General features: G+C 36.1%; 1 long non-coding RNA gene across 1 annotated transcript in view; it reads right to left on the reverse strand.

The window, feature by feature from the left end:
• LOC116268847 overlaps window positions 1–17,777 on the reverse strand; it is a 40,649-nt gene that overhangs the window by 3,290 nt on the left and 19,582 nt on the right. Inside the window, exon 2 of the long non-coding RNA XR_004176024.1 lies at window positions 531–933. This is a non-coding gene — a long non-coding RNA (uncharacterized LOC116268847). The remainder of the gene's footprint in view (window positions 1–530; window positions 934–17,777) is intronic.

Consider the following 17,777-nt stretch of genomic DNA (forward strand, 5'->3'; position numbering starts at 1 on the left):
TTGGGTACAGTCTCATAGGAGACCCCAAAGATGTTTGTAATGTGATTAGCTAGTACACAGATGTCCATCTTATTCTATTTTTTTAAGAGACACGGTCTGGTTCTGTCACCCAACCTGGAATGCAATGGCACGATCATATCTCCCTGCAGTCTCAAACTTCTGAGCTCAAATGATTTTCCCAAGTAGCTGGGACACATCCATGCCACCAAGCCTGACTAATTTTTAATATTTTTTTGTAAAGACAAGGTCTCACTATGTTGCCCAGGTGGTAATGAACTCCTAGCCTCAAGCAATCCTCCTATCTTAGCCTCCCAAAGTACTGGGATTACACAGGCATCAGCCACTGCTCCCAGTCTGTTATTCTTAATATTTTACACAAATGTGGAATATTATTCTCTTGTTATTAATTATTTAATTTTAAAAAGTTTTTAAAAAGGAGCTGTCTCTTCGAGGCTCCTTGTACCATTATAACTCTATGGGTGACTATTTTGTTGTTAGGAGGAGTGAATTTTCTGAGGCCAAATACATACCAGGAGTTTTCAGATGTTATTCTTCTTACCCACTTTTAAGGTAGATACTTTACTGTCTTCTACAGATGAAGAAATAGATCCACAATGTGTAAATTATTTCCCCAGCATCTTGTGGCTGAGTAGAGATGGGATAAGAATTTGAAACAATGTCTCTCTGATTCCAAAGTGTGGGTGCTTCCTGCTTCACCAAATGATACCAACTTTTCTCACACAAATTATCTCATTTAGTTTTCTGAATAACTCTCTGGGGCAGGGTGGAATTAACATCTTCATTTTTAAGATGAAGAAGGGTCGAATGGCTTTTCCATGGCCTTGGCATACAAAAACTTAACTCCAAGTCTTTTGATTCCCAAATTCAGTGATTTACCCATCAAGAACGTTGTCATCTTCCCAATCACAAATCCTAAAATAAGTCAGGGGGAGAGTAGGATTTCATATTTAAATCAACATCCAATACATATTAGAAACACTAGAGTTATCTCATTAAAAATCTTCATCATGTTTTCAGTCTTTTTCCTCTAATGTACATAACCAAAGTAACATTTATAATTATTTTATATTCTGATAGCTTCAGAAGTGCTAATTTTCCTAGTCCCCATATTCCTAACTCACATGTCCTATTTCTTAGAATGGGAAACTCAGGCAGGAAGGGTAAATGAATTGCTCAAGGTCACAGAGAGACCTTGCAGCAGAGCTTCACCTTCCAACAGCCAGATCCAAGCCCTTATCATCTACATTGATTTCACTCAGCTGGGAAGGAATATTTCTACATATTTCTTCATGTCCACCTCAACCTTTAGTTTATTTACTTTATTTCACACAACATCTAGTACTTTATTCTGTCAGTCTTAAGAAACTCTTGATCTCTGATGACCAGAGAGCAGGAATACAGAATACACTCTGTACACTCTCTACCCTGGAATGCTATTTTGATTCCACTTAAACTGTGAGAGATTGCAAAGGTTGTGGCTGCTGTGACTCTCACTTTTCGATAATTTATTTTTAACACAAAATAATTCACATAAACAAAAATAAAATGTACCCCATCTTAGAACTGAGGTACAGTCATGGAAATTACATTTTCTTCTCTCTAGGACACTGGTGACTTCAAGTCAGTAAATGACAAGAAAGTGACACTGGGCACTTCAAGTCCAAAAAGTATAAACCTTAAAATTTGAGAGATTTTGACTTTCTTCTTATTTTGACTTAATTTGTATAAATGCAGAGGAATTCAAAGTCCCTGTCTCCATAGTTCTGGAAAGCAGGAAGGACACTTTGTGAGGTCTGAGGTGTGGAGAAGTGCAACATGGGAGATGCAGAAAGCTCACGGGAATTGGTTGGGAGCATTAGAATATAAGCCTCTGTTGGTCAACTGATCAGTTCATTAACATATATGCAGATATAAAGTATGCAAATATTCACATACGAAGAGTAGCTACAGACATGTGCTGGTGTATAGCAATGGAAAATGAAACACAAATCTCTCATTTTTCACACTGCAATCTAAGTGAAGGTGTTGCTTGAATTAGTCTGGAATCTACTATCTACACGACGCTTTACTTTAAATGTCTCATGTTTAGAAGTCTGAGCTCTTATTCTAATGTTGAAAGTGAACATTTTAAATGAGATTCTGTGCCATGTACTCAGTACGTTTTACAACATTCTCTTATTTAACCCTCATGACTTTCATAGGCGATAAGTACTGCTATTATCCCCGGCATTTATTCAGCAGAGCATCTGAAACTTGGAAAGGTTCAATGCCCAGGGTCAGAGAGCTGGTGAGTGGTGGAACCAGGTTGAAATACTTGTTCTTCTGGCTTCTCCATTGAAGTTCTTCCCCATTGTGCAGCACGGACACTCTGCTTTTACACCCAACAATCTGATTCTATTCTAGTTGGCCTACGGCTTTCCTGTTTCCATGTGGAAAGTACTCTGTACTTTGCAGGGAAGGAATAGTGATGTTGAGGAAGAGAAGAGGCTCTGCCTCTGAAAAATTGCTTAGATATTTTCCAGACTGTGTCATGAGGACAGCTTAGGCCCAGACCCAAAAGGCACTTAGGTGAGCCAGGATATCAGGGTCCTGGGAGAGGGAAGAGTCAGGCAAATGTTCCATATGTGAGTTACGGTCATTCTTCTTATGTATTTTCTGGCCTTAGAGAGCACAGAACAATAAGGTCAGCCAACCAGAAGTGGAGGCAAAGCTCACCAGGTGCTAACTTTCTCCAGACACCAAAATGAACATCAAAGGCAGCTTTGAAGTTCAAAAGAAGTCATCAAGACAGCCTGAAGAGCTGTGAACCTGGGAAGAGCACTATTTCCCTGGCAGTAGTGCTAGTTTTGAAAGGGGAGAATAAAGGGAGAGGTTATTGAGAAAAATGAGCATATTAGGCTTCGTTGTCTAATTCTCACATCCTTGATCATCTTACAAGATGATAAACTCCAAATCATAGCCAGAATCTAGAACTTCTGGTTTTATACTGTCTACCTATTTCAGAGCAGGTGCTAAATAAATAATAATTCATTCATACTTTGTTATATTTATTAACATTGATTGATCAATTGATAGAGCACCTCCTATGTGCTTCTGTCCTAACTTGGAGATGTGAAAATAGATAAACCAAAGTCCCTGCTCTTGTGGAATAAACTAATCAATATAAATATATAGCATGTTAGGTATTATAAGTGCTCATAAGAAAAATAAAACAGAGAAACGAGAAAGAATGAAAACTAACACAGAGCCAGGAGCTAAACAGAGAAAGATAGTGATAAAGACAGTTATCTAGAGAGACAGAGATAGATATGGAGAGAGCAATAGAGATAGAAAGTGATCAAGAAAGACCTCTATTAAGGAGGCGTTTAGGCAAAGAGAGCTGAAAAAAATGGAAGGAGTGACAGGGCAGATATGGAATAACAATCTAACATAATCAATTAATAATCTCAATTTCCTAATCCTAATGCCTCCAACCCCTACTTACTTGAGTGCAAGAAGTCCAAAGTCTGCCAATCAGGAATGTCCAGGAATCATCGGGTGCATTGTCATTTGTTCATAAATTAGACTTGGTCACTGGCTTAGTAACCTGCTACCTACTACATGCAACTATATGTCATGGTTTTTGATATCAACTAGTGAATACATTTCCATCTCTGCTTGTTGGCCATTTTCCTAAAAGGTGAATGGAAATACTATTTCCCGTTTCTTACATCTAAGGGAGCTACTACACTATTGCATATAACTGAAAAGAAGTTTGAAGTCTTTACTTCCACTTGATGAACTGTTTCAAGCTGTTCTAATGGAGTATTAGAGAAGTTTTAAGTCATAATAATCCAGTGTTGAACAATACTTTTTGGCTGCCGCTGATCAGGTATTTAACTTTTACTCTGATTTTTGAAACAATTTTGCTCTAAGGGTCAAAAGTAGAATGCCCTAAGGCACAGGAGTAACAGTTGTTCAGTAGAGCCACCACCTGGACAGTCAGTAGGCAAGTGGTCAAGTTCTCCCTATGTTTCCCAAAAAAAGCGTATTATTCCTGGGTATGACCAAGCTCTATTTGATTCAAATCTAGTGGATCTTTATTTAGTGCTTTCTCTATGTAAGGTGCTATGCCAGGTGCTGTCACACAATTTTTCCCATTTATTCCTCATAGGAACATGCAGATCTACCAAGATGTCTTAAGGACACAGAGGTTTAATATTTTAACAGAATAGAGTGAATACCCTATTTTAGAATGTTTTGTACCCATTTTCCATTTCCATTTCATACTTTTCTTTAAAGGAACAGAATTTAAATGATTAAAAGTTTTATTCTTTCCTCAGTGATTCTCATTGTTCTTAAGAATTACTAGGTTGGGTCTGGTGGCTCACACTTGTAATCCTAGTACTTTGGGGGGCTGAGGCAGGCAGATTGCTTGAGACTAGGAGTTCAAGACCAGCCTGGGCAATATGGCAAAACCCTGCCCCTACAAAAATACAAAAATTAGCTGGGCTTAGTGACATGTGTCTGGTAGTCCCAGCTACTAGGGAGTCTGAAGCAGGAGGATCCACTGAGCCCAGGAGATCAAGGCTGCAGTGAGCCATAAACATACTACTGCACTCCAGCCTGGGCAACAGAGAAAGATCCTGTCTCCCTCCATCCTCTCCCCCTCCCCTACACACTAAAAAAGAATTACTAATTACTATACAGGGTTGTATTTACAAAACCATTTACATTGTACTTTGTGGATGATTTAAGGAATTTCTCCAGGGCAATTTTGATTATAATTAATTATTGGCTTGCTGGCTAACTTAAGACTTTATACTCTTAGGTAAGATGTGACTCGACTCTACATTTGAAGTTAAAAACAGATCCAATTAAAGATATCTGGTCAAAATTAGAAGATAAGAAAAAAGACCCAATTAAAACTTTCTGGTCAGAAAAAGTATACACATTCCCTTTGGACCCACTCACAGACATTTGAAGATCTGTAATTTTAATGAATGAAACCTGTGATCCCACTGCAACTCTGGGCTGCTGCTGCTGTCCTTTCCTGGAGCTCACTCATGCCACGGATTTTATCATGCAGATGTAATGGACAAGTATTGTTTGAATTAGGCAAACAATTGCATTTATACATCAGGAATGTTGTTGAGAGAAAACTAGCCCTTAATAAATAATTCCCAACTCTCTTCTTTAGTGTTGAAAGTTTCCACATTATACTTGACCCACATCCTGTGTTCAATAGCTCCCCACCCATCCCCAAATGGCATGTTTTTAAGTGCCAGATGTAGAGGCACTCAGCTATAAGGGAAGGTATAAAAGTCAGTATATAAATGACTAGCACACGCGATATCTTTGTTCACTAAATTAAATATTCAAGTAAGATTTTGTTTATCTAGAAAAAATTTACTAGCACTTGTTTGACAACCATCCAAGTTATCAAGAATTCTTCTCAATGTTTCTCACCTTCAGATGATAAGTAGATAAGGACAACATTTAAATTTCAGGAATGTCTCACTTCAATAGATAGTGAGAGGAAACGATGTCCAGGCTTTGCCTCATGGGTGGAAAGGTATATGAGAGAACAAAGGGGACCCAGGTCATGTTTCACAGCATGATGATAGAGAAGAACCAGTTTCTGGTGAGGAAAATATACCACCAGAAAAACTATGATGAACCAGAGAGAGCTCTGATATTCTATAGTAACTCAGTGGCTCTACCTCACTCATGAGTCATTCTACAAGGCCAAACCCTGTGTCTGCCCTGTGGGAGTACAGGGCTACCATGATAAGGGAAATGCAATTATAAAATACATTCTTAGGTGATCATAAATCCAGGAACATTTGATCCAGAGATTATTTGGAACAGTCATGATCCTGACATCTCTTCCATTAAATGGCACCTAAGACATCTATCATGCCACTTTGATTTCTGACAAAAAATGGACACATTGACTATGAAGTAAAAATTCCGTATAGCATACCAACAAGAATGTCTGTGCTGGACACTCTACATAAAAATGATGTATGCGAGCTGTTGAATATAGAGATGGTGCTAGTAAAGCATCGTCAGTAGGAAATGGGTTTTGACTATTTATTTATTTATTTATTTGTTGGTCAGCCGGAGATATATTGCGATCTCTTACTCATCCTTTCTGTAGGACCAGTGTGAGATGTTGAGCATAATTAGGAAAATCATATATTACACAAGCTCCTTTCACAGGTGCCAATAGAATTCTGTTTGATGGTAGGCTAGTAAATAAGCTTTTAAGGAGACAAATTCATTAGAGAAGTCTGTATGGAATGTTTAGTATGAGGATGCCTTTCCAAAGAAAACAGTTTGGACTGTGCCAACAGATGGAGCTTTAAATCTCAGCTCTACTATTTACTAGCTGTATGACTTGTATGAACTAGCCTGGGCTCTGTCTTAACTACAAATCAAGTTCATAGTATTAATCTCACTTGGTGGTTGAGACAATGATAACAGGATATAGTGCCTAAAACATGGAAGCCCTCAATAAGTGTCAGTTTCTACTTTCCTTTGAAGATCTATTTGTCATAATATTTCTAAATATAGTTAATTCTGACTTTCCTGGCTAGCCAAGGTGAAGTAAAAGGATATGGATTTACCATCCCACCTAAAACAACTTTGAAAATGGATGCAATATACGAAACAATGTCGTGGAAAAAATAACCCTCAAGAGAAGAAAAACAAGCAAGGTGAGCCCTCTGATTGCCACAGCAATTGCTTGGAGAACATGGCCTGTCCACAACACAGGGAAGCAAAATCCAGGCAGGGGCTGGCAGTCTCCCTGAGGTAAGGAGACAGAGCTGAGGGTCTGGGGATGTCAAGGTGGAGCTTCTCGGAACACAGTACAGGAGAGGGAGACAGCTTCACAGAGACAGAACTCTGGAGAACTGTAGAAGGCCCCTGTAAGTATTCAGTAAGTATTCAGCTGAGTACTGATTAGCCGTGTGTGTAAATCAACTATCAAGGCTGGGTAAAGATCCAGTAGAAATTATTAGGGGAACAGTGTCGGAAGCTCACACAGGGGCAGGAAGAGTGCTTAATTCCAACAGCCAAAATGGAAAACTTCATGATTCATGGGGCCTCAGTTGGAATACTAACCAGGGTTTTGACTCAACAGTAGGGAAAATAATTAACATTAGACTAAACATTGCACTGGTCCCTCTTAATAAAGTTTAAAGGCATGATCCAGGAGGATTAACTATTCCTAAGTAACTTAACCATGTCTCAGAACAAAGCTCAACAACTATTATGGGAATACAAAAACACCCAGCACCCCACAGGGCAAATTACACAATGTCTAGCACCCAATTTTTAAAAAATCACAAGGCAGACAATGGAGGAGAAAAATAAAATGCACAATGAGAAGAAATGTCCATCAAAATTGACCCCCAAATGACATGGGTGATAGAAATAGTAGACAGGAGCATTAAATCAGTTATTATAATGATACCGCATATGTTAAAAAAAGCTAGCAGAAAGACTGAACATAAAAAAAAATTATATATTAATATAATTTATATTATATTAATATATATAAAACATATAATATTAAATAATGTATAATATAAAATAATATGAAATATAAAATATATAATATAAAATAATATATAAATATATATCATAATATATAAATTATATTAAAAAGACAAAATAGAATATTTAGAAAGGAGATCTATAATTTTGAGATAAAAAAATACTCTAAATGAAATTAAGAGAGAAAAGATGAGTGAACTTGAAAACACAGCTATAGAAACTATCCAAAATGAAACACAGAGGGACAAGAAAGCCATCAGTGAACTATGTGGTAATTTTAAGTAGCCAAATATATGTGTAATTGGAGTCTCCAATACAGTAGGAGAAAATATTTGGAGAAATAATAGCCAAAGTTTTCCAAATTTGATAAAAATTATAAACACACAGATTTAAGAATTTCAACAAACTCCTAGAATAATTAATGAAAAGAAAACTACTCCAAGATGAATTTTAATAAAATTCCTTGAAGACAAAGAGATAAATCTTAAAAGCCACTTTTGTGTATGTGATGCAGAGTGGGGAAGGAATGCTACATAAAGAATAAAGACAAAAAGAAAAGCAGATTTCTTATTGAAACAACACAAGCTGGAAGGTAGCGGAGCAACATCTTTAAAATATTAAAGGAAAAAAGTTGCCAACATAGAATTTGTTAGCCAGTGAAAATATTTTATAGAAACAAAGATGAAATAAAGAATTTTTCAGACACATAAAAGAAGAATAAATAACCAGACCACATATCTATAAAATATGTCAAGAGGAACCCTTCAGGCAAAATGAAACTATACTGATAAAAACCTGGACATACAAAAAAGAAAAAGAAAAAACCAAAAGTGGTAACTGTCTTGTAAATATAAAGAATGTTTTTCTTGGCAGGGCGTGGTGGCTCACGCCTGTAATCCCAGCACTTTGGGAGGCCGAGGTGGGCAGATCACGAGGTCAGGAGAGAGAGACCATCCTGGCCAACATGGTAAAATCACATCTCTATTAAAACTACAAAAATTAGCTGGGCGTGGTAGTGCATGCCTGTAGTCCCAGCTACTTGGGAGGTAGGAGAATCTACCTGAGATTCTCTGAGGCAGGAGAATCGCTTAAACCCGGGAGGTAGAGGTTGCAGTGAGCCGAGTTTGTGCCACTGCACTCCTGCCTGGGCGACAGAGTGAGAATCCATTTCAAACAAAACAAAACAAAAATAATAAGTTAATCAACAGATTGAAGCAAAATATTACTAATACATCATGGAGTTTATAACCCATATAGAAGTAAAATGTATGAAGACAATGGCACAAAGACCAGAAGAGGAGAAAAGGAAGTGTATTTTGTAGGGGTCTTATACTTGAAGTAATGTAATAGTGCTGGAAGTTAAACTGTGATCAACTAAAGATGTATAATATAATCCCCCAAACAATAACTAAACTAGCACAAAAAATTATTTACAGCCAATGCACAAACAATGGAGATGAACTAGAACCATAAAAAATACTGAAGAGAAAGAGAAAATGGAAGTACATGTGTGACAATAGAAAATAAACAGTAAGATGGTAGATTATAATAATCACATTGAATGTAAAAGGTCTGAACATACCAACTAAAGGCAGAGCTTGTCAGATTAAATAAAACTGACCCAATTATATACTTTGTTAGAAGATACAAATAAGTTCAAAGTAAAGGATACAAAAAGATATAGTATGCTAATGTGAATAAAAAGCAAGCTGGAGTAGCTACATTAACATCAGAGTAAACAATGTAACAGACAAAGAGAGGCATTTCATAATGAAAAAGAGGGTAAATTCATCAGGAGGATATAACAATCTTAAACATTAAGACCTCCAATAACAGATCTTCAAAATATCTGAATCAGGAATAGATGGACTGCAAGGAGAAAGAGATAAATCTATAATTACAATTAGATATTGTTTATGAACTCTAATAGTTTTTTGTGGGTTACTTAGGTAGACAATTGATTGACATGTGTATAAAGGCAATCCAGTGGATAAAACAGAGATTTTTCCACGAGTGGTTTTGGAAAAATGGAACATTAGCATCCAAAAACAAAGCAAAATAAAAACTCCAATCTATTCTTCGTACAACATGTACAAAACCAAAAAAAAAAAAAAAAAAAACAGTCCAATGGACTTCATCAAAATTAAACATTTTTGCTCTCTGAAAGACACTGTGAAGAAAATGAAAGGATAAATCACCAACCGGGTGACAATGTCTTCACATGACATATGTGGTAACGAACTCGTATCTCAAATATTTAAGGGACTCTCTAACAACCCAATGCCTTGAAAATGGACAAAAGATTTGAACAGACATTCCTCGAAGAAAATATACAAGTGGCAAATAAGCACATGAAAAGATGCTCAATGTCATTAGTCATTGAGGAATGGAAATTTTTGAAAATGAGATACCACTACACAACTAGTAAAATGAATAAAATTACCAAGACTTAGCATACCAAGTATTGACAAGAATGTGGAAGAACTGCAACCCTTATACCCTGCTTGTGAGACTATAGCATGGTACAATTACTTTGGAAAACAGTCTGTAGTTTCTTCAAAAGTTAAACACACATCTACTATATGATTCAGCTTTTCTACTACTATGTGTTTAAGAGAAATGAAAGCATATATGTATACAAAAACTTACACATGACTGTCATAGCAGCTTTATTATAAAAGCCAAGGACCAGAGACAATCTAAATGCCTGTTAACATGTTAATGGATATGAAAATAATCGTATATCCATAAAATGGAATCTAGTCAGCAATGAAAAAGAATGAACTACATATGCAACGGCATGGATGAACCTCAAAATAGTTATGTTGGGTGAAAGAAGCCAGAACAAAAAGAGTACATGCTTTATGTTACTCAGTTCAAACTACTGTAACGAGTTATCATAGACTGGGTGTCTTAAACAATGAACATTTATTTGTTATAGTTCTGGAGGCTATGAAGTCTAAGATTAAGGCACCATGAGATCTGATGTCTTGAGAGGGCCCATTTACTGATTTGCAGATGGCTGTCTTCATATTGCATCTTCACACATAGAAAACAGAGCAGAGAGAGCAAGCTTCGGTATTTCCTCTGATTCAAACATTGATCCCATTATCTAATTACTTCCCAAAAACCCCCGTTCCCAATACTATCACATTGGGGATCGGGATTTCAACCTATCAATTTTAGGGGAACACAAACACTCGGCATATAACATACTATATAATTCCATTTATAAAATATTCTAGAAACGTAAACAAATCTATGGTTGTAGAAAGTTCCCTGGGAATAAGGTTAAGGAAGAATGGAAAAGAAGACTTGCAAAGTGATATAAAGAAATTTGGGGGGGTTGATGGATGTGTTCATTATCTTGGCTGGGATGATGGTTTCACAAATGTATAAATAGGTGTCATTAAATTATCCACTTTAAACATGTGTGATTTATGGTAAATTAACATTTTCAATAAAGCTATAAACAAAGTTGGATCCTATTTGTTAGAAATAAAACATTCTATAATTGCATTACGCAGCACTTTTCTAAGCATGTTACTCAGAAGTAATGTTCCACAGATTTTCATAGGTTTTACTGAAAAAGAAGATTCTGTGGTTTAATAATTGAAATAGGCTGGATTAAACACAGTTAATAGATTTGTTTTGGACAGGACTTCTGGGAGATTTTAATATGCCAATATGCATTGTGAAATTTCAATAAGGGACTATTATTGAGTACCGTATTTCCCTAATTTGACCAGAAACTTTCTTCCAAGATGACTTTACAGGATTAACATTCCTCGGGCTTTTTATTTGGAAAATGCTGGCATAAAGACATTGCAACGACTTAACAGTAAATACAGTCGATGTGGTAAGAACTTTGGCCTCTCTTTTCACAAACTATTAAAATGTATGACTAGGCCGAGTGTGGGGGCTTGCACCTATAATTCCAGCACTTTGGGAGGCTGAGGTGGGAGGATTGCTTGCTTCAGCCCAGGAGTTCAAGACCAGCCCGGGCAACACAGGGAGACCCTGTCTCTAAAAAAAAAACAACAATATGACTTATGATTAGACAATATAACCTTCATCTAAATTCAAGCATTCGAGCAAATTGCAAATTTTAGAAAGACTTTAAAAATTTGTCCACCAAATTAGTAACTGATTGCTCTCCAATGAATGTTTTGCATGGGATCTTTTTTCTTTTTTTAATTAATAGACTTCTTTATTTTTTTTTCTTTTGGCAGTTTTAGGCTTACAGAAGAAATGAGTAGAAATGTAAAAAGAATTCTTATATCTCCTTTACCCCTTCCCCGATTTCCTGTATTTATTAACAGCTTGCATTTTGTAGTACATTTGTTGTAATTGATGAACCAATATAGATACATTATTATTAACTAAAGCTCACAGACTACATTAAAGTTCACTCTGTGTTATACATTCTACAGGTTTGGGCAAATATATAATGACATGTGGCCAGGTGCTCACGTTTGTAATCCCAACAATTTGGGAGGTTGAAACAGGAGGATCCCTTGAGTTCAGGAGTTCAAGACTAGCCTGGGCAACATAGCAAGGCCATGTCTTTACAAAAACAACAACAAAAAAGAAAAATTAGCCAGGCACGCTGATGTGCAACTGTAGTCCTAGCTGCTCAGGGGGCTGAAGCAGTAGGATCATCTGAGCCCAGGAGTTTGAGGTTGCAGTGAACCATGATGGCACCATTGCACTCCAGCCTGTGCAACAGAGTGAGACCCTGTCTCTAAAAACTCAAAACAACAAACAAAATTACATGTGTCCACCATTACAGTGTCATGCAGAATAGTTTCCTTGCCCTAAAAATTCCATGTATCCCACTTTTTCATCTCTTCCTGCCTCCCCCAACCCCTGACCTGTTTCACTGTCTCTGTAGTTTTCCCTTTTCTACAATGTCATATAGTTGGAATCATTCAATATATAACCTTTCAGATTGGCTTTTTTCATTTAGCAACATGCATTTAAGTTGTCTCCATGTTTTTTCATGACTTGCTGGCTTGTTTCCTTTTATTGCTGAATAATATTTCATTATATAGATGAACCACAGTTTCTTTATCCATTCATCTGCTGAAGGAAATATTGGTGGCTTCCAAGATTTGGCAATTATGAATATGGCTGTTATAAACATTTATGTACAGGTTTTTCTGTGAACGTACGTTTTTAACTCATTTGGGTAAATACCAAGGAATGCAAATTGCTGGATCATATGGTATAAATATATTTAGTTATGTAAGAAATTGCCAAATTGTCTTCCAAAGTGGCTGTACCATTTTGCATTTCCACCAGCAATGAATGAGAGTTCTTGTTGTTCCACATTCTTGTCTACATTTGTTGTTGTCAGTGTTCTGAATTTTAGCCATTCTGATAGGTGTGTACTGGTGTCTCCTTGTTTTCATTTGCAATTCTTTAATAATATATAATGATAAGCATCTGTTCATAGGCTTTTTGCCATTTGTATATCCTCTGTTAAGGTGTCTGTTCGTATCTTTTGGCCATTTTTAAATTGGGTTATTTTCTTATTGTTGAGTTTTAAAAGCTCTTTATATACTTTAGATACTAGTCCTTTATTAGACATCTGTTTCGCAAATATTTTTTCCTACTCTTGGCTTGTCTTTTCATTTTTTTAACAGTGTCTTTTGCAGAGCAGAAGTTTTAGATTTGAGTTAAATCTAACATCAATTTTTCCTTTGATGGTTCATGTTTTTGTGGGATATCTAAAAAGCCATTACCAAATCTACATTTTGTCCTATGTTATCTTCAAGGAGTTTCATAGTTTTGGGTTTCCATTTAGGTCTAATGATCCATTTTGAGTTAAATTTGGGGAAGGGTATAATGGCTGTAGGTAGATTGACTTTTTTTTTTTTTTTTGTCCATGTATATGTCCAGTTATTCTAACACCATTTGTTGAAATGACTATGCTTTTTCCATTGAATTGCCTTTGCTCCTTTGTCAAAGATCAGTTAAATATATTTTTCTATTTCTGAGCTCTCTATTCCATTTCATTGATTTCTTTGTTGATTCTTTCACCAATACCACACTTTCTTGATTACCGTAGCTTTATGGTAAGTTTTGAAGTCAGTAGTGTCAGTTCTCTGATTTTTTTTCTTCAGTATTCTGTTAGTCATTCTGGGTCTTTTGCTTTTCCATATAAATGTTAGAATAACTCTGTTGATATCCATAATAACTTCCTGGGGTTTTTTTTGTTGTTGTTCTTTTTGTTGTTGTTGTTTTGTTTTTAGAGAGGGTCTCACTCTGTCACCCAGGCTGGGAATGCAGTGTGTGATCTTGACTCACTGCAACCCCTGCCTCCTGGTTTCAAGCGGTTCTCCAGCCTCAGTCTCCTGAGTAGCTGGGACCACAGGTGCATGCTACTACACCCAGTTAATTTTTGTACTTTTTGTAGAGATGGGGTTTTTCCATGTTGCCCAGGCTGGTCTCAAACTCCTGGCCTCAAGCTATCCACTCGCCTCAGTCTCCCAAAGTGCCGGGATTACAGGTGTGAGCCACCGTGCCTGGCCAACTTACCGGGATTTTGATGTTGAACCTAAAGATCAAGATGGAAAGAACTGGCGTCTTGACAATATTGTCTTAAATATAGGATCATTAAATAAATGAATCATGCTAAGTACCATAACTTCCTTCTTGTAGTTTTTATTGTCCTACTTTCATTCTTTCTCTCTCTACCAAGACTTTTTCCAATATGTTCTTTTTCCTCCCATCATTTGCCTTTTTGCACTTTAAAACATGATTCCTGCCCAGAAATTAGACAGATTTCTCATTAAGTCAAACAAATGAGAAGGTCAGGGATCAGATAGAGAGAATCGAGGTAGTAAGGATATGAAGGAATATTGTGGAATGAATAATAGGTGCTCCATTACCTATACAAAGCCTTAGCATCTGGCATAATGCCTTGCCAAGGGACTTAGTCAATATTACTTGAATAAATGTGTGAGTAACTTGTAAATATGACATGTTAAACATCCATCAGTGACAGAATAGATGGTATTTTGATGACATAATTACTATATGATATCTGTGGGTGGATCTATGACTTAGGGATTAGATTTTCTTCTCACTCAAGGAGTTTTTGATGAGATCTCTTAAAACTTTGCAATGATTTTCTCATTTTGATTAATTATTTTCCTTTGTAATATACTAAGGATCCATCTTTTTTTCCTACTAAGTGGTAAAGTTGGGCCATCCAGGATGATGTTCTTGTAAAAAATCCTAAAGAAAACTTAGAGGTAAAGGAGGAAGATGCACAATAGACAAAACCTTCCAGTAATGTAAAAAAGGCATCAACCTTTCAGCAGGCACATTTATTGAGTTAATAACAAAACTAACATCTTAAAATTGTACAATGCTATCTATTTTCCAAGGTACTTTTCACGGATGTAATTTTACTTAATAGTTGCAAAAAACCTGTGAAGGAGAGACTAAGTGAGCCCAAAATCACAAAGTGGCTGACACTATCTCAAGCCTAATTCCCATGTATTCTTTTCCCTACCTTTGAGCCTTCAAATTACGTAGCTATCACAAAGTCATGCATCTAGTAGATAAGAACTATATAAAGATCCCAGATGAAAATGTTAATTTTGAACTATTCTCATATTATTTCCTCTCTTATGCCAAGAAAAGTTATGTGTTTCTCCATTTGGTTGGCAATTAAACTTCTTACAACTTCAAAGTAGTGAAAGAAGAATTAACCATCCTGTGCAATGAAACAGAACAGGACTCGTCTTTCTATTTTTGAGACGAACGAGGCTTATGTAAATAAGAAATTTTGAGATCTAGGGGGAAAAAAAGCATGTATTTCTCCCATATGACTTGCCCTCCCATGATCCTCAACTCTGCACTGAGCTTTATTGCTAGAGTGAATCATGGTTCAAAATTATGGGAAATCCCAACTACAAGAAGTGAAATGTGCTCAACAAACATATGTGTAAGTATTTGTATCTGTGTGAACACACGACACGTAGCACTAAGTTCTAATACTGAGAAGGCTGTGCTGGAGCAGAAAAAATAAACAACTATAGATAGTTGTGTATTAACTGTTCAAAGTCAAATGGAGGGGAACTATAAACATAGAATGTCTAAGTACTTAAAAAAATTAAGCCAGGTGTAAGCTTTAATGCTTTGAGATTGAGCTGACTTCTACTCTTTTCACATTATGGGACAAAAACAATTGATATCTTTGGGCAAAGTGTTATAAAAATGGTATACTGGTTCTTGAGAACTGGATGTTAGGCCTGGATCCACTACTAAGAAACACTTTGTAATTAGGTACAACATCCAATATTTCTCAGCCTTAGCATCCTCACTTGCAAAATGGTCAGTTGTGACTAAGGTTTTTTTCATCTCTGATTTTCTATCATTCCAAATTACTTTTTAAGGCATTCCAACTAGTAATAGAACCACGCCTGATGTGCAAAGAACTTTTTCATTAGAGTGTGGTGCTCTCTCCTTCCTACCATGCTGAAACTGTGAATTATGTACATAAATAACATATTGTGAAACAGAGAATACTTGATCTAGAAAGATTAGATATCAATAATGCAAACTCTCATTTCACATACAAGCAAATCAAGACCCAGAAAGGGCAAGTGATTTTTCCTTATTACGAATATGTTTTCTCCTTTTCACACTTATTTTAAATGTTTAAACACCTTCACTTCATGTATGTGAATAGGCACTAGGTAGAGATCTATCTTATAGTTGATCCTTTCACTATAAGGAAATGTAACTTATTGTTTTTCCATTGATTCCTTAATATTATGTGTTCTACTAAAAATGTTTTCAAATAATGAAACACTGTATTACACTAAGTTTACAAGGCACTTTTTATGTACAATATCTCATTTAATCTTATTCTAGCAATGGTGAACTAGGATAGGCACATATGGAGAATCATGCCTATCTTCTATCTCTACTAAGACTGAGAAAAATGCATATTCATGACCTTTCAGTATTGCTGGTAAAGAAAAGTTATAAAATTAATGTTCCTTGACCCCAGGGAGCTATGTCTCAGATATACAGCTAGATAGGGAAGAGAGTAAATCAAGGTACATTGAATGAAATAGGTCTTTGAAATCTCCAGGATAATTTCAATGTAATGGAAAAAGCTCACAACTCTTGAATCATAAATGTGCTGAATCAATTAAAAATTTTCTGAAAAAAGGTAGGACCAATTTGCATATAAATTTAGATCGCATTCTTTGGATGCCATCTGTTCAGTTTCTTGACTTTGACACTACCACATTTCTTAAATTTTGTATTGAAGTGTAACACACATACAGAGAAGTTCATAAATAACAAGTGTATAGCTGGATGAGCTTTCACGAGGTGTACAGCTCACGTACCTGGCACCCAATCAAGAAACAGAACATGTGTAGCATCCCAGAATTGCACTTCTGTGCCCTCTTCTGGTTATCAGACCCTCCCAAAACAATCACTGCCTGTTTTTTAATTTTATGTAAATAGAATAATCCAGTAACTCCTTCTTTTGCTCAACATGATATTAATATTTCCGAGCTTCATCTATATTGTGTGTGTGTGGTAGTTTGTGTAGTCTCATTGCTGTGCAGTGTTCAATTGCTATGTAGTTTCAATCTACTTGTCCATTCTAATGTTGATGGGCGTTTGAATAGTTTCCAGTTTCGGGCTAGTAGGAAGAGTGCCCTTATGAACATTCGTATACATGCTTTTTGTGGATGTATATGCATTTTTATCCTTGCTGTATCAGTGGTATGTATATATTAATTCAGCTTTAGTACATAATGAAAAGTGGTTTTCTGAAATGGCATTCCCACCAGCAGCATATGACAGTTCCAGTTGTTCTATAACCTTGCCAGGACCTGTTATTACCAAAACACTTAATGATGTTGTTTTTATTTATATTGCATACCTGTAGTTTTTAAAAAGTGACTTCGAAACAGTGAGCTTTTATATAAAAAAGGGAAAAAATTAAGTAGGGGGTGAGAAAAAATAAAAAGTGAAATAATCCAATTAATCTTTGCAGTACGGCTAGATATGCTAAATCTGTCCTGACTCAAAGAAAATTTTGAGAAAGATGCAAAACATATGGAACCACTCTAAGTATGCTGTTTGTATGAGAAAGCACTGAGTAATATAATTGGTTTAATGTGTGAGTCAGAATCAATGTATAATTTTTAGCTGAAGAGTTCTGATACTGG

Source organism: Papio anubis, chromosome 9 (assembly GCF_008728515.1).
Source record: "Papio anubis isolate 15944 chromosome 9, Panubis1.0, whole genome shotgun sequence".
NCBI lineage: Eukaryota > Metazoa > Chordata > Mammalia > Primates > Cercopithecidae > Papio > Papio anubis.